Below are 22,731 nucleotides of genomic sequence, written 5' to 3'. Positions count from 1 at the left end.
GGGTCTGGAGGGCGTGGCCATGCCCCCGGGCCGCCCCGGGCCGTAGCCACGCCCCCCGGCCCGCCCCCGGAACGCTCCCGACACGCCCCGAAAACGCCGCGCGGTTCGGGCCCGCCCCCGACACGCCCCCCGACACGCCCCCTCCGAAAACCCCGGGACTTACGCGAGTCCCGGGGCTCTGCGCGCGCCGGTAGGCCTATGTAAAATAGGCTTACCGGTGCGCAGGGCCCTGCTCGCGTAAATCCGCCCGGTTTTGGGCGGATTTACACGAGCAGGGCTCTGAAAATCCGCCCCTAAGCATTGTTACGTGTCTGTAGCGGCATAAGCTATAATGGCAATGTTGGCATCAGAAAATAAAACTAAAAATGTTTTGCCACAGATTTTCGTTTGTAATTACTGTCCAATGCTTCGCATATGAGAGTCCAACAATAGTCACCCAGCATGGAGGGGTTCCACTTGCCTTGATACCATTTCTCCATTTTGACAATATCTTGATGAAACCTTTTACCATGTTTGTCAGTTACAGCGCCAAGGTTGTCTGGGAAGAAGTCCAAATGGGAATGAAGAAAATGTATCTTCAATGACTTCATCAATTTGTATGCCTGAAATGGATTTTCAACCTGTTCGACATAGTCTGCTGCCTTATAGTTGTCTAGAAAGTTACAAACGAAGGCTGTCCATGCAACACGTTCTGTACCTTGCAGAAGACCATGGCTGTCCTTCATCACAGTGCAGTCATTCTCCTTTTCTGTGCTTTCAGAGTAAACTCACCACACATGTAACAAAAGTATAATGGCTATTACTACATTGGTGCAACATTTCATAAAGTATATGAAATTAAATCCACAAGCTTTAAACTCAACAGTTTTAGCGATACAATTTGCTCATTCACACAGACGTTGCATAGGAGACTACTCATTGCTGCTGCTGTGTCGTCATGGAAACAAGTTGGAATCTTGCAGCTGAGCTGAGGTGTGCTTGTTGTGTTTCGTGGCCGTGGCAGACCATGACCGCGGCCCCCTACCTTGTCCGCAGCATTCCTTCGCCGCGGGAGCCCCGGGGGAGGGCTCTAACTCAGGCCTTCGCTCCGGTGCGGACCCCGGTGCTGCTCGCTGCAGGAGAAGCCGTCCTGCTCCCCCCTTGCGGCGTCCAGTGACGTCTCTCCTCCGCGGGGGAAAATGAAAGATGGCCGCCACCATCCTTAGGTGTGAGGCCGCGCCTCCTTTGCAGATTTAAAGGGACCTAATCCCTTTAACTAGCTTCACCTGTTCTTGATCAGCCTGAGCAGGGGAAGTATATAGGGAAGCTTCCTCTGCTCATTCAGTGACTTGGCAACGTCCTCCAGCGCTGTCTAGTCTGCTTTCTTCGGTGAGTTCCTTGAGCTTTGGATCCTCTTCCTGTTTCGTCTTGGAGTTCCCGGTTCCTGACTTCGGATTGGTTTACGGTGATTCTCTGGTGTGCGACTTCGGATTGGCAAGCGGTGATTCTCTGGTGTGTGACTTCGAACTGGCAAGTGGTGATCCCTCGGTGTGTGACTTTGGACTGGTGAGCGACGACCCTCTGGCACTCGACCTAGGACTCCTTCTAGACTACTGTCTCCAAGGGCCTGCCTAAGTCCCAGAGGTCTGGGTCCCTACAGGCACCTCCCGGGGGGACCGTGGGCTTCCAGGGTGAAGCTCCAGTCAGCCCTTGCACCGATACCTTGATCTCTCAAAGGTCCACCTAAGCCCCAGCGATCTGGGTCCCTACAGGCTCCTCCTAGGGGGACCACAGACCTCCAGTGGTGAAGACACAGCTCCTCTTCTCGTCTCTTCATCCGCCTCCGCAGTCGCCTCAGTCTCCAGTGCCGAGGGTCAGCTGGTCCCGTCTTCTGCTCTGCCTCGCCACCCAACGAGAGAACCTACGGATCTTCCGAAAGGTATACCATCCTCCCGTCGGCCAAGGGTTCATAAGCCTGAGCATAACAGATTGCCAAGTCCATGTACCCGGCAGAAGCATCCGCCCTCCAGGCCATTCCTGGGGATGGCCCAGCGCTTGGTGGACCAGCAAAAAACCCTGGATGCCCTGGTTTCCTCAGTGCAGAGCTTAAACCAGCGTTTTGATGCGTTGGGTCCCATGAATCCTACGCTGCCCTCTCCGCCTATGGCTTCTGGGGTTCGGCCGGTAATCCGCCTGCCCACACCACCACAGTTCTCCGGGGAACCTCGGGCCTGCAGGGGTTTCATGAACCAGTGCAACATGCACTTCGCCTGCAGGCCGCCCTCTTTCCAGATGACACCACTAAGACTACCTTTATCCTGGCTCTTCTTGAAGGGAAGGCCCTTGAGTGGGCTTCCCCTCTGTGGGAACGAGATGATCCCGTTCTAAGGAACCTCAGGGAGTTTTGGGAGTTGTTCCGGATAAACTTCAGGGATCCGACTCAAGAAGTTTTGGCAGGTCTGAGACTGCTACAGTTACTTCAAGGCTCGAGGACATTGGCGGAATACGTCATAGACTTTTGGGCCCTCTCTTCGGAGCTCAGCTGGGGCTCCGAATGTCTCCACACCATTTTCTATCAGGGGCTGAGTCCCTGAATTAAAGACAAATTTGTGGGACGAGAGATACCGAGGTCCCTGAACACCTTGATTGACTTGGCAGGCCGCATAGATCGGCCATCAGGAGCGCCGCCAAGAGGCCCAGACAACATCTAAAGCCGCAACTCCGTCTAGACGCCGTCGACATTCACCCTCACCCAAGGGTAGGTCAGGAACCCCCCGATCTCTACCCGATGAACCCATGGAAGTGGGACGTGGGAAATTGTCCTCCCGCGAACGTCATCGACGAATAAAGAAGGACCTCTGTTATTATTGCAGTGCAGCGGGCCACCGGCTAGCCGTATGCCCTGCGTGATCGGAAAACTCTCGTGCCTAGGACCTGGGGGAGGTCTCTTCCTAGGCTCAACTTCATCTGCACCTCCACTAACTGTACCAGTGGCGCTAATGTCACCAGTGGGTGAGTTTCATATGTTAGCCCTGGTTGACTCAGGCGCCTGTGGCAATTTCATAATGCAGAAATTGGTGGAGCATCTGAAAATTCCACTGGCCTGTTTCCCAGCTCCTCTGGTCATCGCTTCCATTCAAGGAAGACCCCTCCCAGGTCATGTGACCCACATTACAGAATCCACCCCGTTAAGGGTCGGGCTCCTCCTTCGCGAAGAGATGATGTTCCACGTCCTGGAGCACTCAATACACCCGGTAGTCCTGGGCCTTCCATGGCTCCAAGAACAAGGTCCCTAGTTTGACCGGAAGACTTTACAGCTGACCCGTTGGGGTCCAAGCTGTCATGCTAAATGCCTTCAATCAGTAGTCCCAGTCTCCTGCTCCGTGGCCTCCACCAGTCTTCCAGGCCTGCCGGCCCCCTATGCTTTATACGCGGATGTGTTCTTGAAACAAAACGCCGAGATTCTCCCGCCTCATCGATCCTTCGATTGTGCCATCAATCTCCTCCCTGGCACTGAGCCTCCTCGAGGACGCACCTACGCCCTCTCACTTGCAGAGACGCAGGCCATGAATGAGTATATCAGAGAAAACTTGGAGAGGGGCTTCATTCAGAAGTCAAAGTCCCCCGCAGGGGCTGGATTCTTTTTCGTCGGGAAGAAGGATGGGACGCTCCGCCCCTGCATTGACTACCGGGGCTTGAATGCTATAACGGTCAAGGACCGTTATCCCTTGCCTCTCATCTCTGAACTCTTTGACCGGCTACAAGGTGCGAGGATCTTTTCCAAGTTGGACCTCTGAGGGGCTTACAACCTCATTCGAATTAAGGAAGGGGATGAATGGAAGACGGCTATCAATACCCAAGACGGCCACTATGAGTACTTAGTGATGCCGTTCAGGCTTTGTAATGACCCCGCAGTATTTCAGAATACCATGAATGAGATACTCTGTGACCTCCTGTACCAATGCGTGGTGGTATATTTGGACGATTTTCTCCGATACTTTGGCCGCCCACCGTCGGCACGTCGTCCAAGTCTTACAATGCCTCAGGGAACATAAGCTGTATGCGAAGCTCGAAAAATGCCTGTTTGAGCAGGAGTCTGTTCCCTTCCTGGGATATATAGTCTCCCGTCAGGGATTCCGCATGGATCCGCAAAAGCTAAGTGCCATTCTGGAATGGCCACAGCCGTCCGGGCTCAAGGCACTCCAAAGGTTTCTGGGCTTCACAAACTATTACCGGTTCTTTATCCCTCACTATGCGTCCATTGTTGCCCCGATGACAGCCCTGACCCAGAAAGGCGTGGATCCTAAAAAGTGGCCTCCGGCAGCAGAGGCTGCCTTTCGTCGCCTGAAGGAGGCATTCATGAAGCAACCATGCCTGGCATCCAGATCCGCAACAACCATTCTTTTTCGAGGTGGCCACATCTTCGGAGGGGGTAGGGGCCATCCTGAGCCAGGCCTCCGAGGGCCATAAGCTATGTCCATGTGCCTTCCTCTCCCACCAGTTTTCGCCAGCAGATCGGAACTATGCCATTGGCGACAAGGAGCTCTTGGCCATCACGGTGGCCTTAGAAGAGTGGTGCCCATGGCTGGAAGGGGCACAGCACCAGTTTACGGTCTTCACAGATCATAAGAATTTAGAATACTTGCACCGGGAACAACGGCTCAACCCACGACAAGCCCGGTGGGCCCTGTTCTTTACCTGTTTCAATTTTATTCTCCAGTACAGACCGGCTGGGAAGAATATTAAGGCTGATGCCCTATCACGGGTATTTGATTCAATGGAAGGTTCTGAGGAACCACAGTACATCATTGAGCCATCCCGTATCCTCCTGTCAGTTACCACCACCATCCCGCCTGGAAAAACTCCAGTCCCGCCACACTTGCGGAAATAAGTGCTGGCATGGGCTCATGATTCCTGCTGTTCTGGCCACCCAGGGCAATCCCTCACATTGCAGACCCTGCACCGGTACTACTGGTGGCCAAAGGTACATAAGGATGTCCGGGCATATGTGGAGTCCTGCCAGACCTGTGCTTGCCACAAGAGGATCTCCGGTTCGACCTCAGGGTTACTTCAACCATTACCTGCACCTTCTGAACCGTGGACCCATGTGGCAACTAACTTTGTGGTGGACCTGCCACTATGCAATGGCAACACGGTAATATGGGTGGTGGTCGATCGCTTTAGCAAGATGGCGCACTTCGTGCCTTTACCAGGATTGCTGTCCGCACCTCAGCTGGCCCAGCTGTTCTTCCAGCACATCTTCAGGCTTCATGGCCTACCTAAAGGCATCCTGTCAGATCGAGGGCCTCAATTTACTGCCAAATTCTGGAGGGCTCTTTGCCAGAAGTTCGACGTCACCCTAGATTACACGTCCGCTTATCATCCACAGACCAACGGTCTCGCAGAGAGAACCAACCAGACTTTGAAACAATTCCTTCGTCTGTATGTCAATGAAAAACAAGATGACTGGGCTAGGCTGCTACCCTGGGTTGAATTTGCACTAAATTCTCATATCTCCGCAGCTACGGGATCCTCCCCGTTTCAGTTTATGGGAGACAACCACGTCCGCCACTGCCTGTTCCCATCACAGTTGCGTCTCCGATAGCGCAACTCTCCGCTGATGAGTTGCAGCATCTATGGATATCCACTCAATGTGCCCTGATCAAGGCTGGCCAGGCAGCTAAATGATATGCGGACCAGCACAGAAGACTGTACCCGCCTCTTAAGCCGGGCCAAAAGGTTTGGTTGAGCATGCAGTACATCCACTCGAAACTGCCCTCATTGCGACTGGCCCCACGATTCATCGGACTGTTTTCCATCATTTGGCAGATGGGTGCTGTCTCGTATCAACTTCGTCTCCCCCCATCTCTCAAGATTCACAACACGTTCCACGTCTCCCTCCTGAAACCTTTGGTATTATTGTGGCCTTCCAGCACGCCTCCGACCCTGCAACCTGTGGCCTCCAAAGATGACCTCATCTATCAAGTCCGAGAGGTCTCAGATGTGAGGAAACACATGAAGAAGTAGGAGTACCTGATTGCGTGGGAGGGTTTCGGCCCCGAAGAAAACTCCTGGGAGCCATTGACCAATATCCTGGACCGGAATTTGTTGGAGCAGCTCCACAAACACCACCCAGCTAAACCCAGGCCTCCAGGGAGGCGCCCTAAAGAGGGGGGTACTGTTGTGTTCCGCGGCCGTGGCAGACCATGACTGCGGCCCCCTACCTTGTCTGTGGTGTTCTTTACCGCGGGAGCCCTGGGGGAGGGCTCTGACTCAGGCCGTCGCTCCGGCGTGGCCCCCGGTGCTGCTCACTGCAGGGGGAGCCGTCCTGCTCCCCCCTCGCGGCATCCAGTGACGTCTCTCGTCTGCGGGGGAAAATCAAAGATGGCCACCGCCATCCTTAGGCGCGAGGCCGCACCTCCTTTGCAGATTTAAAGGGACCTAATCCCGTTAACTAGCTTCACCTGTTGTTGATCAGCCTGAGCAGGGGAAGTATATAGGAGAGCTTCCTCTGCTCATTCAGTGACTTGGCAACGTCCTCCAGCGCTGTCTAGTCTGCTTGCTTCGGTGAGTTCCTTGAGCTTTGGATCCTCTTCCTGTTTCGTCTTGGTGTTCCCGGGTCCTGACTTCGGATTGGCTTACGGTGATTCTCTGGTGTGTGACTTCGGATTGGCAAGTGGTGATTCTCTGGTGTGTGACTTCGGACTGGCAAGTGGTGATCCCTCGGTGTGTGACTTCGGACTGGTGAGTGACGACCCTCTGGCACTCGACCTAGGACTCCTTCTAGACTACTGTCTCCAAGGGCCCGCCTAAGTCCCAGTGGTCCGGGTCCCTACGGGCTCCTCCCGGGGGAACCGCAGGCTTCCAGGGGAAAGCTCCAGTCAGCCCTTGCACCGATACCTTAACCTCTCAAAGGTCCACCTAAGCCCCAGCGGTCTGGGTCCCTACGGGCTCCTCCTGGGGGGACCACAGACCTCCAGTGGTGAAGACACAGCTCCTCTTCTCGTCTCTTTATCCATCTCTGCAGTCGCCTCAGTCTCCAGTGCCGAGGGTCAGCTGGTCCCGTCTTCTGCTCTGCCTCGCCACCCGATGAGAGAACCTACGGATCTTCCAAAAGGTATACCATCCTCCCGTTGGCCAAGGGTTCACAAGCCTGAGCATAACATTGCCTGAGAAAGTTCTGGCATGATCAGACAGAGTTTCTTGGTGCATTTTTAAAAAAGTTAGTCTCTGGTACATGTTACGTTGCTTATGGCCGTCAAAAATATGACATGAATTTTGAAAATCATTAAAACTACTGTCCAGCAAGAAAATATATGTACGCAAAATTATGTTTTTAAATTTCACAATTATTGTAACACAAAAATGGCCGTTTCTCAAAAGCCTTACATGATGTACAAATTTTGAAGTAATCTCTGAGCTCAGCATCACAAAAAAGCCTGAAGGAAACAAAACATTTGTTTACCAGTGAAATCAGACTTGTCTGAAGTCTGAAATTTTTGGATGGGAGGGCTGAGTGATCTTGCGGGAGTTCAGGGTGAAGTGCTAAAGGGTCTAGGTGAACTGGCAGAGGCATCAGTAAACTGGATGATTTCAAACATGCACGCAAGTATTTTTTAAAAAAGTATAAGTACAAACTTTATAAAGTGCCTGCCTCTAGGGATGTGCCGAGGGACGCCATATGTTGCATTCGGGATTTGTATTCGTCGGGGGGCAGATACGTTGCATTCGGCAAGGGGGGCCCCCAATACGTTTATGCGTTAATGCGTATTCATTCCCCGGCTAAAATTGAAATAACTACAAACCCTCACCCTCCTGACCCTCTCAAGACTTAACAAAACTCCCTGGTGTTCCAGCAGGGGACCGGGAGCCATCTCCTGCACTCACACCCTCGGCTGCCAGTATTCAAAATGGCGCCAATAGCCTTTGACCTACTATGTCACAGGGGCTACCAGTGCCATTGGTGCTATTGGATAGCCCCTGTCACATGGTAGGAGCACAAGATGGCGTCGGCCATCCATTGCTATGTTGTCCCCTCCCCCTCTCCCTGTTCAATGTATTTTCCACCTTTTGTTTGATGTAAACCGATATGATGTGCCTACTAATGTCGGTATGGAAAAGCTGTTAAATAAATAATAAATAAATAAATAAATGTGACAGGGGCTGACCAATGGCACCGGTAGCCCCTGTGACATAGTAGGTCAAAGGCCATCGGCGCCATTTTAAATACCAGCAGCCGAGGGCGTGAGTGCAGGAGATGGTTCCTGGACCCCCCGCTGGACCACCAGGGAGTTTTGGTAAGTCTTGGGGTGGTCAGGAGAGTGGGGGGTGTGTTTAAATTTGCTCATTTAGACGGCCAAATAATTTGGCGAAGATTCGTTGTACTCATGGGGAATTGCGATACATTTCGCTTCCCCATGAATACAACAAATATGGCACTATATATTGCGGATTGCCAATTCATAGGGAACAAATGCACACCCCTACCTGCCTCCATGTCCTATATTAATTGGGGTTATTAAGCATATATATAATATTTTCACACTTAAAATATAGGCAAATATGTTTATAAACTTGGTAGAGAAAGTAAGTGCTTTCATTGCATTGCAGATATTTGCACATGCTGAAACATATGCACATACTTTTAGAGCAGAACTACACAGTAGATGACCTAGGGGTTTAAAGGGGCTCTTAGAGAAGATAAGGCCATTGCATAAAGACTAAATTAATTCTTTGCTTCCATGTTTACTAATGAGGATGTTGGGGAGATACCAGTTTTGGAGAAGGTTTCCAGGGGTGATGAGTCAGACGAACTGAACCAAATCACTGTGAACCTGAAAGATGTAGTAGGCCAGATTGACAAGCTAAAGAGTAGCCAATCACCTGGACCGGATGGTATGCATTCTAGGGTACTGAAGGAACTAAAAAATGAAATTTCTGATCTATTAGTTAAAATTTGTAAGCTATCATTAAAATCATCCATTGTATCTGAAGACTGGAGGGTAGCCAATGTAACCCCAATATTTAAAAAGGGCTCCAGGGGCAATCCGGGTAACTATAGACCAGTGAGCCTTACTTCAGTGCCAGGAAAAATAGTGGAAACTATTCTCAAGATCAAAATCGTAGAGCATATAGAAAGACATGGTTTAATGGAAACAGACAACATGGATTTACCCAAGGGAAGTCTTGCCTAACAAATCTGCCTTGTTTTTTTGAAGGTTTTAATAAACATGTGGATAAAGGTGAACTGGTAGATGTAGTGTGAGAGGCTTCTAAGAAAACTAAAAAGTCATGGGATAGGAGGCGATGTCCTTTCGTGGATTACAAACTGGTTAAAAGACAGGGAACAGAGAGTAGGATTAAATGGCCAATATTCTCAGTGGAAAAGGGTGAACAGTGGAGTGCCTCATGGATCTGTACTTGGACCAGTGCTTTTCAATATATATATAAATGATCTGGAACGGAATACAACGAGTGAGATTATCAAATTTGCAGATGATACAAAATTATTCAGAGTAGTTAAATCACAAGTGGATTGTGATACATTACAGGAGGACCTTGCAAGACTGGAAGATTGGGCATCCAAATGGCAGATGAAATTTAATGTGGACAAGTGCAAGGTGTTGCATATAGGGAAAAATAACGCTTGATGTAGATACACAATATTAGGTTTCATATTAGGAGCTACCACCCAGGAAAAAGATCTAGACATCATAGTGGATAATACTTTAAAATCGTTGGCTCAATGTACTGCAGCAGTCAAAAAAGCAAACAGAATGTTAGAAATTATTAAGAAGGGAATGATTAACAAAATGGAAAATGTAATAATGCCTCTGTATCGCTCCATGGTGAGACTGCACCTTGAATTCTGTGTACAATTCTGGTCACCGCATCTCAAAAAAGATATAGTTGCGAAGGAGAAGATACAGAGAAGGGCAACCAAAATGATAAAGGTGATGGAAATGCTTCCCTATGAGGAAAGACTGAAGAGGTTAGGGCTATTCAGCTTGGAGAAGAGACGGCTGAGGGGGGGATATGATAGAGGTCTTTAAGATCATGAGAGGTCTTGAACGAGTAGATGTGAATCGGTTATTTACACTTTCAAACAATAGAGAGACTAGAGGCATTCCATGAAGTTAGCAAGTTACACATTTAAGACTAATCGGAGAAAATTATTTTTCACTTGACACTTAATTAAGCTCTAGAATTTGTTGCCAGAGGATGTGGTTAGTGCAGTTAGTGTAGGTGGGTTCAAAAAAGGTTTGGATAAGCTCTTGGAGGAGAAGTCCATTAACTGCTATTAATCAAGTTTACTTGGGGCGAATTTTAAGAGGGTTACGCACGTAATATACACGTGTAACCCTTAGAAACCCGCTCCTGTGTGCGCCGAGTCTATTTTGCATAGGCCCGGTGATGCACGCAAGCCCCAGGACTTACATATGTCCATGGGCTTGAAAAGAGGGGCAGGGCGGTCTGGGCCGGGGGCGGGACCGAGGCCTCCAGCTCAGCGACTGTGCCGGGGTAACACGCCCCGGCACTTGGCCGGAGCACGCAACCTAAGCCTGCCCAGAGGCAGGCGTAAATAAAAAATAAAGGTGGGGGGGATTTAGGTAGAGCTGGGGGGCGGAAGAAAAGTTCCCTCTGAGGCCGCTCTGATTTCAGAGCGGCCTCAGAGGGAACGGGAAAAGCCAGTGGGGCTCCCCTAGGGCTTGGCGCGCGCAAGGTGCACAAGTGTGCACCCCCTTGCGCGCGCCGACCCCAGATTTTATAACATGAGCTCGGCTGCGCACGTATTTTATAAAATTGGGCGTAGATTTGTGTGCACCGGGTTGTGCGCACAAATCTATGGCTGCGCGTAATTCTTAAAATCCAGCCCTTAGGGGTAGATTTTAAAAAAGTGCGCCTTCGCGTACTTTTGTTGGCGCACCAGGCGCAAACAAAAGTACGCTGGATTTTAGTAGATACGCTCGTAGCCGCGCGTATCTGCTAAAATCCAGGATCGGCGCGCGCAAGGCTGCCGATTTTGTGCAGCTGGCGCGTGCCGAGCCGCGCAGCCTGCCTCCGTTCCCTCCAAGGCCACGCCGAAATCGGAGCGGCCTCGGAGGGAACTCGCTTTCGCCCTCCCCTCACCTTCCCCTCCCTTCCTCTATCTAACCCACCCCCCCGGCCCTATCTAAACCCCCCCCTACCTTTGTCGGGGGATTTACGCCTCCCAGAGGGAGAAGTAAATCCCCGCGCGCCAGCGGGCCGCTAGCGCGCCGAGACGCGACCTGGGGGCGGTTCCGGAGGGCACGGCCACGCCCCCAGACCTCCAGGGGCTGAAACCACGCCCCCGGGCCCGCCCCCAAAACGCCACATCCTGCCCCCAAAACGCCGCACCCATCGGCCCCGCCCCCAACACGCCCCCCTCGAAAAACCCCGGGACTTAAGCGAGTCCCAGGGCTCTGCGCGCGCCGGCAGGCCTATGGAAAATAGGCGCGCCGGCGCGCAAGGCCCTGCTCGCGTAAATCCGGGCGGATTTACGCGAGCAGGGCTCTTAAAATCCGCCCCTTAGAGAATAGCCACTGCTATTAATTGTATCAGTAGCATGGGATCTTCTTAGTTTTCGGGTAATTGTTAGGTTCTTGTGGCATGGTTTGGCTCTGTTGGAAATAGGGTGCTGCTGGACTTCATGGACCCTTGGTCTGACCCAGCATGGCAATTTCTTACGTTCTTATGTTCTTATAAACTGGGAAGATCCCTCTGCACAGTTTATAAAATACTAGGATAAATCTCTGCATGTCCACTTACGTTTGCAAATGCGGTATCATTATTAGGTTTGAAAGGTAGGCTCATAATCCATAATCATTATCACCCAATTAAAATTGATATTGGTATATAATTTTGTTAAATTATGCATAAGTTATGGGTGAATTTTAAAAGGCCGGTGCTTGCCAATGCTGGGAGAGCATGCAGAAGACAAGCCTGTGCATACCACAAGGATTTTAACAGGCACTTCGTACATGCGTATCTGCTGGGTCATACACAAAATCATTTTTATGAAAAAGGGACAGAGCGTGGGCATGGTCTGAGCAGGTATGACGTTCCAGGATTTATGAATGAAACTAGCATTTAAATACTTTTGCGCACAAACTTGTGCTGGTTTCCCCTACTGCATAACTTTACTTCTGCTATGGATGGCATTTAAGTCCTAAAACAAAAAAAAACTGGGCTAGCCAGTGGGGCTTTAAGGGTAGGGTCTAACAGGGTAAAAGGGAGGCTAATTAACTAGGGGGCTTAGAATTCCTATCATTTACCTGGGTGAAATGGGAATGAACTGTCAAAACTGGTAATTGTGTCTGCGCGTGTGTCTAAAATCTCCCTACTTATGCAGTTGTGGCGTCATTTGTGTGCACATACATGAATCCATCTAAAATTGTGCACACATATACGTGCATACAGCCTATTTTATACCATGCGAGCATCTATGCGCATGTTATAATTTGGCTGCGTCCTTTGGTGTGAGTCGGCATACATGTGTACATGTGCACCCACATGGCTGTTTCAAAGTTACCATCCCTGTGAGCAAATATGCACATAAGTCACATCAATTTTCAGTGTACTTACACGTTTAAATCCACTTTGAAAACTATCCTAGCAAAATTACATGCATACAATTGCACTTGTTATTTGGTGCGCATAGTTTTATCAAGATACATGTATGCACTTTTTAAAATCAAAATGTAAATCCCTACCTCTTCCTGAATCTTCCTGACTCCACCCCTGGAATACCACTCCCTTATGCTTGCAAAGGAATGCAGATTCAGAGGATAACTTTCAAACAACTGTGTGCGGTATCATATTCCCACATATATGGCCACACATAGTTTTACCATAGTATTTTATAACCTGCGAATATGATGTATGCACATTTTATAATAGAGATGTGAATCGGAACCAGAATTGGTTCCGATTCACATCGTGATTTTTTTTTTGTCCGGCTCGATCGGGTTTTTTTTTATCGGCTGCACCCGAGCCGATAAACAAAAAACCTACCCCGACCTTTTAAAACTAATCCCTTAGCTTCCCCCACCCCCCCAAAACCTTTTACAGGTACCTGGTGGTCCAGTGAGGGGTCCTGGGAGCGATCTCCCGCTCTCGGGCCATCGGCTGCCACTAATAAAATGGCGCCGATGGCCCTTTGCCCTTACCATGTGACAGGGTATCCGTGACATTGGCCGGCCCCTGTCACATGGTAGGAGCACTGGATGGCCCGCGCCATTTTTAAATAATATGAACATTTTCAAAAATAAAAATAGAGTGTGGAGGAGTAGCCTAGTGGTTAGAGCAAGACTATGAATTGGGTCAACCAGTGTTCAAATCCCACTGCTGCTTCTTAGAAAAGTCAATTTTCCCACAGCAATAAATTAGATTGCAACCCCTTTGGGAGTAGCGAACTAGGTACAGTACCTGAATGGAATCCACTTTGAAGAGAATAGATATTAGACGTCTCAGGACTCTTTTTGACAACTCTACTGTTTTTTTACTTACTTGGTATATCCATCGCATTTATTTTGTCCCTAATATATAAAGCTATGCCTCCCGCTTTTTAAAAACTTATCCTGTGCTTTCTATAAAGAATATATCCTGGTAAGTTCACTCTCCAGTCCTGATTATAAATGAACTATAATTCAAATGCTAGAACCATATCAAAGTCTTCTTTCACCATGGTAGCCTGGACAGACTATAAGTTTCTGTACACATGATCTTCCAAGCTGTTTTTCAACCTCCCTCTCTCTTTCTTTCTAGTTTGTTCCTTCCTAGCAAAAGCTCCACTGTCACTTGACAAGTTCCCCTTATGCTCCCCAATTCACAGTCTTCCAATTTCCATCTGGTATTTTAAAATTATTATAATTACATATTTATATTTATACATTGTCTTCAGAGAAAATTATCAAACCAAAGCAGTTAACAAATGTCAATTAGCAATTAAAAATAAACATCCGTAAAAACATTTACCCCTACCCTTCTCTCACTAGGGGAAAGGTGAAATTGTATCCAATAACTACATAAATGCTTTCTAATCAGAAAAAAAAGTGGATGTTCCCACATCAAAAGGCTAAATATATAATAGAAAGTGAGAGTAGTGCAAAACCTTCAAATATAATTTTTAAATTAATAGTTGGCAAAAAAAAAAAAAAAAAAACCAACTGAATAGATAAAATGGGAACAACTTTCAAAATATGTGCAGACTTTACATCAATATAAAAAAAAATAAAAGTTCCCTTTAAAAATTGAGTATGAAAAAGTATAAATACCGACTTTCACTTACTTTTTGTGGGGGTACATTGTCCTGTAAAATTATGCACTCATGCACATAAGTGCTAACCCTGCCCAGACACCCCATCTTGGAAGGCGTCTGCTCTCTGCATGTAAAAGTACGCATCTCCTGGCATTATGCATGCACTCTTACATGCTAATAGAGTAGACAGTTTTCAAAGAACCCTTTTCTACTGTTAAAACACTGTTTTATGAAGGGCCTGCCAGTCGATATGACTGGTAGGCCAGGGTAATGCGGGCCCAGGCACGCTCGGGAGGCGGCCGGTCCCTGGGGAGGAGTAGGGGCGCCTTAGGTGAGATGGAGGGCTCTAGAAGGCGAGGGTCAGTTGTAGGTCAGGCGGTTGGAGGGGGTCAGGGTCAGGAGAAGGTGAGGCGAACACTGACAGGGCAGGAATCGGGCAGAAGGAGGAGTTGTGGCTGCGTTGGCCGATCGCTATTGGTCGGCAAGCCCGTGCCAGCAGCAGGAGGTAGGGGTAGTCCTGGAGCAGCGCGGCACAGTCCCTCATTGTGGCGCGGCTGCTCCAGGAAGCAGAAGGCCGTTTTCCCTCCCACCCGCCCTTATTGTTATGTATGTTGTGTTTTGAGATTGTTGGCTGTCGCAGCGGATGGCCCGAGCCAATGCTGGCTGTACACTGGTTTATACATTTATGTGATGTTGGATTTATGGGACGATAGGAGAAGGATGGGCATCTGAGAAGAGGTTTGGTGGTGGACTCCTTGCTAGAAGGCGGCAGGGGTCATCTGGCTGGCCTGGCTGCTTGCTGGTTGGCGGCGGTGGCCCACTAGGTTGGCTCCTTTCTGGCAGGTGGTGGGAGTCTGAACCTGGTGAGGAGGCCGACTGGCGAGCCGAGTGGCTGGTATAGAGTTGTCTTGCTCGAGGAGTGGCGGACGGCTGGGAGAAGCTCGTTGTTGACTTTGTAATGTTGTTCGGGGCTCGGGCCTCCAGGTGTTATTAAAGCTGCGGCCTTATTAACCCAAACCCCATTGTTTGTGTTTATTGCAGAATGTAAATGGATGGATGAGAGAGAGTGGTGTCCTGGATGCCCGCATTATGTATGGAAATGATTTTGAAAATTGTTTCAATAGGAGGTTTCATTATATGTTGTGTTTGAAATGTGCTATGTTGTGTAACGAAGGAAAGTGCTTTAATTTGAAAGGAAAAAGGACATTTTTAGCAAAATGTCCTATTTTGTTTCATTTGGAAAACAAAATGAAAGAAAAATAAATACAGTTTTTCATTTTGTTTCATTTTCCTCATTGAGCAGCTGCCAGCTCCTGGCTGGGCTCTCCTCTGCTCCCACCCCCTTTCACTGCTCCTTGTCTTCACCACAAAGGTTTTAAAAATTCAGGGACTCCTGAACTTGCCTCTAGCACTCTGATGCTTCTTACCCCAACACGATTCTTTAAACTCCAAATGATCCCCATTGGCTGGCCTGATGATTAGCAAGTATAAAAATATGTATTGGAAAATGTACACATGTAATCGCATATGTGTCATTTATAATAGCAACTTATGTGTATAAGTGTTGGATCGTCCTGGAATGCTCCTAAATTGCCCCATTTTTACATGAGTATATATGCATGCAAAAGTAAAAATATATGCATATTTTGGATTTTTATAAAATACACAGTACACAAGTAGAGGCTATTTACGCACATATGTGCTAATTTTTATGCATGTAAGGCTTAAAAATTCAACTTACAGGGTGTATAGACAAAGTTTTACATGCATATCAGTCACATATTATTTTAAAAGGCCATATCTGTGGGTAAAGCACAATATGATAATGTATTTCTTTATGTATTATGCAGAGATGTGACTACTATGATAATGGCAGGATATGATATAAACTCAGATATTCAACGTTGTTACAAGCACCCTTGCTGCTGAGCTAAGGCATACCTCTGGTTACAAACTGAAGAAATGTCTTTCACAAGCAGGTTAGTATTAAAGTTAAAGTGAAGGTTTGCAAGGTCCATATTTAGACACAGTCCGGATAGCAAAGTTAGGCCTGGATTTATCAAAATGCGATAAGTATCGCATGCGATAGCAAAAAGGGTGTGTGTGATGCAAATAGGCAATTTGTGCTAATACCTATGTGAAGAGCTAAGTTAGTGCAAATTGCCCTAACATTTTCACACTTTGTGATATGTGCCACACCTATTGTATTTCCCACATACAACCACTGGGGGGGGGGGGGGGGGGAGGAGAGAGAGAGAGCACCTAGCCTTACCTCCTTGCTCTTCTTGACCTATCCGCCGCATTCGACACAGTTAACCATACCATACTACTCGAGCGACTATCCGACATTGGAATTCAAGGAGAAGCACATAGCTGGTTCCAATCGTTCCTGGAAAATAGATTCTACAAAGTAAAAATCAACAATGAAGAATCGCAACCTATCAAATCAACTCGAGGAGTACCACAAGGATCATCTCTCTCTCCTACGCTATTCAATATTTACTTGCTCCCACTCTGCCACTTACTCTCTAACCTCAAGCTAAAACACTATATTTTCGCTGATGACATTCAGATTCTCATGCCCATCACAGAATCACTACAAAAAACTTGGGAGCATTGGAATATCTGCTTACAAACCATCAACTCTCTCCTATCCAGCTTGAACCTCATACTTAACCCAAACAAGACAGAAATCCTCATCATCTCACCAGACGAAAATCACACCCTTACCAACTTTCAAAGCGTAACTCAATTCTCAAATCCAATCACTAACCTCTCCACCTCCGTCAGAGACCTGGGGGTGCGTCTTGACAACAAATTTAACCTAAAATCCTTTATAACCAACACAACTAAAGAATGCTATTACAAACTCCAAGTGCTGAAAAATCTCAAACCTCTTCTTCACTTCAGCGACTTCCGACTAGTAGTCCAGTCTTTAATTCTGTCTAAGCTGGACTACTGCAACTCTCTACTGCTAGGTCTCCCAGCTTTATCCACCAGACCATTACAGATGGTGCAGAATGCAGCAGCAAGGCTACTCACCAACACTAATAAAAGAGCCCACATAACACCTATTCTTCACAGCCTACACTGGCTTCCTATAAAAGCTAGAATCACCTACAAGACTCTATCAATGATCCACAAGGACATAATGGGCATCGCCCACCTAAATCTAAATTCGATTCTCCGCCTTCACACATCTCAAAGACCCATCAGGCACAACTACAAAGGTTCCTTATATGCTCCCCCGATCAAAACCACATTAACAAAACGAGCACTCTCAACAGCCGGACCCACACTCTGGAACTCACTACCGCCAGATCTACGCCAAGAGACCTGCCATCTAACTTTTAAGAAAAATCTAAAAACGTGGCTTTTCAGGCAAACATATACAGAATCACAAGTTTACTTAGATACCGGCCAAAAGAAAAATAGCTCAACACCAGATCCAGTTTCACCTTTACCCCCCTTCAAGACTCAACTACATCGGATCTGAACTTCTCACCTTAAAGACTTCTTAAAGACTTCTTAAAGACTTCTTCTCTGATTCATCTGTCTTCCTTAACTCATGGATTTCTCGCATACTTTGCACATCAACATGGTCTGTGTACCCTCTAATCTCAATTTAGTCTACCCTTTAATTTTTTTTCTAGATATTTATTCTCGCTATAAACATGCCGAACATTTACCTACGTCCTGTTGACGAGTTACTATTATTATTATTATTATCTATGTAATATTTAATTTAATCTATTATTAATATCTATATGTTATAGGTTATATGCTAAATGCTATATGTTATACGTTATATGTTAAGAAACGCTGTTCCATGTAACGCCATTTGTGCGAAAGTTTTGTTATATGTAAACCGACCTGATTCGATACTTGTATTGAGAATGTCGGTATATAAAAATCCGAAATAAATAAATAAATAAATAGCCGTAATATCATCTCCCTAGATAAGGATTTGTATCCCTATGGGAGGCCCACCTAGTAACTCGAGGTGAGGTTTAGGTATTAGTGTAGGGGGTTAGGGGTCACTTTGACATTCAAAGTGAGACGTACGAACAGAACAGTGGTCTCTTGTGAAGATTTGATGACCTTCGGAGAGAGGAAACTCACCCAAAGATGAGATGGGTGCAATGTTCTCTCCACCTAGCTTGATGTTACCCAGGTAGAGAGTACATCAAGTTAGGTGGAGAGAACATTGCACCCATCTCATCTTTGGGTGAGTTTCCTCTCTCCGTAGGTCATCAAATCTTCACAAGAGACCACTGTTCTGTTCGTACGTCTCACGTTGAATGTCAAAGTGGCCCCTAACCCCTACACTAATACCTAAACCTCATCTTGAGTTACTAGGTGGGCCTCCCATAGGGATACAAATACTTATCTAGGGAGAAGACATCATGGCTAATCTCTCTCTTTCTCTCTCTCTCTCTCTCTCTCTCTCTCTCTCTCCCCCCCCCCCCCCTAAAACAGGCCTTTCAGGAGACAATGTGCTAACAGCTTAACACTACTGGAAAAGGTGTAGCAAAAATGACTTAGCACAATTTGATAAATGACCTCCTTAGCTAGATAAACTTATCCAGCTAACTTTGGAGTCATATTCAATAGTGCAGTTGCAATATTGAAAATAATAGGCTTTCTTAAATTTAGCCAGTTAACTTTAGGACAGAACTTTGGCTCAACCAGACTTAGGCCTGGATTCTCTAAGGTCTGTGACCTTAGAGAAACAGGGGGTGGTCCTGCGATAGCCGGCAGCGATCGCACCTCCGCAGTGCGATCACTGCCGGCTTTCGCGCCGAATAACTACACCATAAAAGGTATAGTTATTCGGTGCAAAACTGGCGGCGATAAGGAATCTTATCTTTCGCCGCCAGCGATGTGACCGCAGCTTCAGCCCCGGTGCCACCCCGACTCCTCCTCTTCCAGGGCCGACTCTGCCCTGACTCCGCCTCGAGTTAGCTATCTCATGCGAAAAGGGACTTTTCGCGTGCAAAACATCAATTTTCGTGTGCGATAGCGTTAGAGAATGACCCCCTTAGCCGGCTGCTCTGAAAATTGGAATTAGCTGACTAACTCAACTCCTCCCAGTTATGTCCCGAGAATGTCCATAACTTATCTGGCTAAATTCATAACTTCATAGCTGTCTAGAATTTAGCTGGATATGTGCTTTTGAAAATAGACCTCTGTGTATATATAAGTTACAAATGGTAACAGGGGCAAATAGGATCTGGCACTGTTACTTGGTTTGATGATGATGCGATTGCTACCATTACCATTCAACCAAACATCTTTGTCATTCACTGTTCTTCAACTCTTCAATATTTAATAGGGATGTGAATCGTTTTTCAACGATTAAAATTATCGTCCGATAATGTTAATATCGTCTTAAATCGTTATAGAACACAATACAATAGAAATTCTAACGATTTATCGTTAAAAATCGTTAAATCGTGTTAGTGCGCACTAACGGGAGTTAGTGCGCACTAACTCCCCGTTAGTGCGCACTAACTCGATTTAGTGCGCACTAACTGAAAATGATACAAATAAACACTTTCCAGGTCACTGAAGGTCAGTTAGGAATGAATATGTGTTCCTATTGGCTGGCTGCCCTCTTATCTATTGATGTTACCACTGAGGTGATGGTTGGGGGGATGGGAAATGGAACTGGAAACTCATGAACACCAACAGAAAATGAAACAAAGTGTTCACACTTCCCAGGTCAGTAAAGGTCACTTAGGAATGAATATGTATTCCTATTGGCTGGCTGTGCTCTTATCTATTGATGTTACCAAGGTCACGTGACTAGAACTTGTTTGTTTATTATTTTTGTTAGCAGGCACGTGAAATTTGCCAATCACAGTGCATTTTAGAAAGGTGGTCCTGGCTGGAACTGTACACAGTTCAAATATATGTAATTGATTGTTGGTAACTTGGTAAGTGTATTTTTTAAGTAGCCACACTGGCACCAGTATGTTTACTTTTCCTCCTACTTAACTCACTAGCTCAGCTTTGTAAGAAGGGCTTCTCTGCTTGTGTGTTGCTTTTGTTTGGTGTGAGGAGAGCAGAAACATCAGATCTTTATTCAATCTACTACAGTCATCTCTTATATTAACCTACTCAATTTTTTTTAAATGATTTTAAAAATCAGGAGGGTGGGGGATTTATTTTAAAGGGTCATGGTGGGTTTTAGGGTTGCTTTAGTGTGCTGGTTTCCCTGCCCTCCCCCCCACTGGACCCAGGTAATATAAGGCACTTTGGGGGGGTTCGGGAGGGTGGGGGATTTATTTTAAAGGGTCGGGGTGGGTTTTAGGGTTGCTTTAGTGTGCCGGTTTCCCTGCCCTCCCCCCCACTGGACCCCAGGTAATATAAGGCACTTTGTGGGGGTTCGGGAGGGTGGGGGATTTATTTTAAAGGGTCGGGGTGGGTTTTAGGGTTGCTTTAGTCTGCCGGTTTCCCTGCCCTCCCCCCCACTGGACCCCTGGTAATATAAGGCACTTTGGGGGGGTTCGGGAGGGTGGGGGATTTATTTTAAAGGGTCGGGGTGGGTTTTAGGGTTGCTTTAGTGTGCCGGTTTCCCTGCCCTCCCCCCCACTGGACCCCAGGTAATATAAGGCACTTTGGGGGGGTTCGGGAGGGTGGGGGATTTATTTTAAAGGGTCGGGGTGGGTTTTAGGGTTGCTTTAGTGTGCCGGTTTCCCTGCCCTCCCCCCCACTGGACCCCAGGTAATATAAGGCACTTTGGGGGGGTTCGGGAGGGTGGGGGATTTATTTTAAAGGGTCGGGGTGGGTTTTAGGGTTGCTTTAGTGTGCCGGTTTCCCTGCCCTCCCCCCCACTGGACCCCAGGTAATATAAGGCACTTTGGGGGGGGGTTCGGGAGGGTGGGGGATTTATTTTAAAGGGTCGGGTGGGTTTTAGGGTGCTTTAGTGTGCCGGTTTCCCTGCCCTCCCCCCCACTGGACCCCAGGTAATATAAGGCACTTTGGGGGGGGGGTTCGGGAGGGTGGGGGATTTATTTTAAAGGGTCGGGTGGGTTTTAGGGTTGCTTTAGTGTGCCGGTTTCCCTGCCCTCCCCCCCCCCCCACTGGACCCCAGGTAATATAAGGCACTTTGGGGGGGTTCGGGAGGGTGGGGGATTTATTTTAAAGGGTCGGGGTGGGTTTTAGGGTTGCTTTAGTGTGCCGGTTTCCCTGCCCTCCCCCCCACTGGACCCCTGGTAATATAAGGCACTTTGTGGGGGTTCGGGAGGGTGGGGGATTTATTTAAAGGGTCGGGGTGGGTTTTAGGGTTGCTTTAGTCTGCCGGTTTCCCTGCCCTCCCCCCCACTGGACCCCTGGTAATATAAGGCACTTTGGGGGGGGTTCGGGAGGGTGGGGGATTTATTTTAAAGGGTCGGGGTGGGTTTTAGGGTTGCTTTAGTGTGCCGGTTTTCCCTGCCCTCCCCCCCACTGGACCCCAGGTAATATAAGGCACTTTGGGGGGGTTCGGGAGGGTGGGGGATTTATTTTAAAGGGTCGGGGTGGGTTTTAGGGTTGCTTTAGTGTGCCGGTTTCCCTGCCCTCCCCCCCACTGGACCCCAGGTAATATAAGGCACTTTGGGGGGGGGTTCGGGAGGGTGGGGGATTTATTTTAAAGGGTCGGGGTGGGTTTTAGGGTTGCTTTAGTGTGCCGGTTTCCCTGCCCTCCCCCCCACTGGACCCCAGGTAATATAAGGCACTTTGGGGGGTTCGGGAGGGTGGGGGATTTATTTTAAAGGGTCGGGGTGGGTTTTAGGGTTGCTTTAGTCTGCCGGTTTTCTCGCCCTCCCTTTCCCCTCCCCCTTCCCCCAATTTACTAGTAAACTAGTGTGTTGTCTTACACTAGCCAGCCACTACCCCTGTGTTGGTCCTGGACTTGCAAATGCACGTGAGCCTTAAATTTATAAATAAATTGTTTGTGTTAGTAGTGCAAGTATAAGTAAATATAATATTATGGGGTAGCCTAGTGTCAATGGCTAGTGGCTGGCTAGTGGCTACTAGCCACGCCAGTGAGCCACTAGTCAGATTACTAATCACACAGTGACCTGTCACTGACTGACGAAGTCACTCACTAACTGTATTTAACCCTTCTATATATCTTATCTATTAGGTGCTGCTCAGTACACTGCTGTGCCAGCTTACTTGTTGGTACTGGACTGGACTTGCAGCCATAACGTTTTAAAATGTTTGCTGGTAAGAAGAAGAGTGCTACTGGAAAGAAAATTCCAGTCAGTAGGAAAAAACTGCGATTTGATGATACCCCTTCTACTTCAGCGAATGTAAAGGAGCAAGGTAACTTGCAGGACAAGGAAGGAGCAAAATCTGGAAAGGTGAAAGTGAAATCTGTGCGGCAGCAGCAAAGTTTATTGATGGATGAAGTGCTACAGAAAGTGCTGAATAGAGAATCAGAGGACTCTGAGTCTGAGGAGGAGGATGACAATGATGATAAT

Source organism: Rhinatrema bivittatum, chromosome 2 (assembly GCF_901001135.1).
Source record: "Rhinatrema bivittatum chromosome 2, aRhiBiv1.1, whole genome shotgun sequence".
Classification (NCBI taxonomy): Eukaryota; Metazoa; Chordata; class Amphibia; order Gymnophiona; family Rhinatrematidae; genus Rhinatrema; species Rhinatrema bivittatum.
The sequence above is the reverse complement of the archived record's forward strand: the minus strand, read 5'-3'. Positions refer to the sequence as shown.